The following is a 667-nucleotide window of genomic DNA, read 5'->3' as shown; positions in this document are numbered from 1 at the left end:
GGAGAAGAGTGTTGACTATACCATGGACTGCCAGAAGAACAAATAGGTTCGTCCTAGAGAAGGGAAAACCAGGCTGCTCCTTGGAGGCGAGGATTATGAGGCTTCATCTGACATACTTTGGACATGTTGAAGGAGGGACCAGTCCTCGGAGAGAGGGACATCATATTTGGAAGGGTAGAGGGATGGGGAAAGAGAGGAAGACCCTCGATGAGATGGACTGATTCAGTGACTGGGGTAATAAGGGTAGGCGTATCAGAGACAGTACAGTTGGCACAGGATAGAGCAGGTTTCAGGGCTAGTGTGCATAGGGTTACTAGGAGTAGCAAGTGACTCGATGGCATATAACAATAACAACAATAATTAGTGGAAATCACAGGTTGGGCCATCACAGCAAATGAACTCCCTTGCCTTTGAGTCATTTCCAACTCATAGCGACCTTCGGTTGAATCTCTAGGGCTTTCTGCACGTCTGTCTTCCTCAGAGTAACTGGTGGATTCAAACTGTCAATCTTGGGGAGCTCTGGTGGCCTAGTGGCAAGAAGCTGCAACTACAATCCCAGAGGTGCAGGGTTCGAATCCACCAGATGCTCTGCCGGGGAAGGAGGGGCAATCTCCTCCTGTACCAGTCAGATCTGATTTGACGGTACATGCACACTAAAATAATAAAA

The sequence above is a fragment of the Elephantulus edwardii genome, unplaced genomic scaffold, assembly GCF_000299155.1.
Source record: "Elephantulus edwardii isolate Elephantulus edwardi_28Jun2011 unplaced genomic scaffold, EleEdw1.0 scaffold00039, whole genome shotgun sequence".
Taxonomy (NCBI): domain Eukaryota; kingdom Metazoa; phylum Chordata; class Mammalia; order Macroscelidea; family Macroscelididae; genus Elephantulus; species Elephantulus edwardii.
This window is presented reverse-complemented; position numbering follows the sequence as displayed.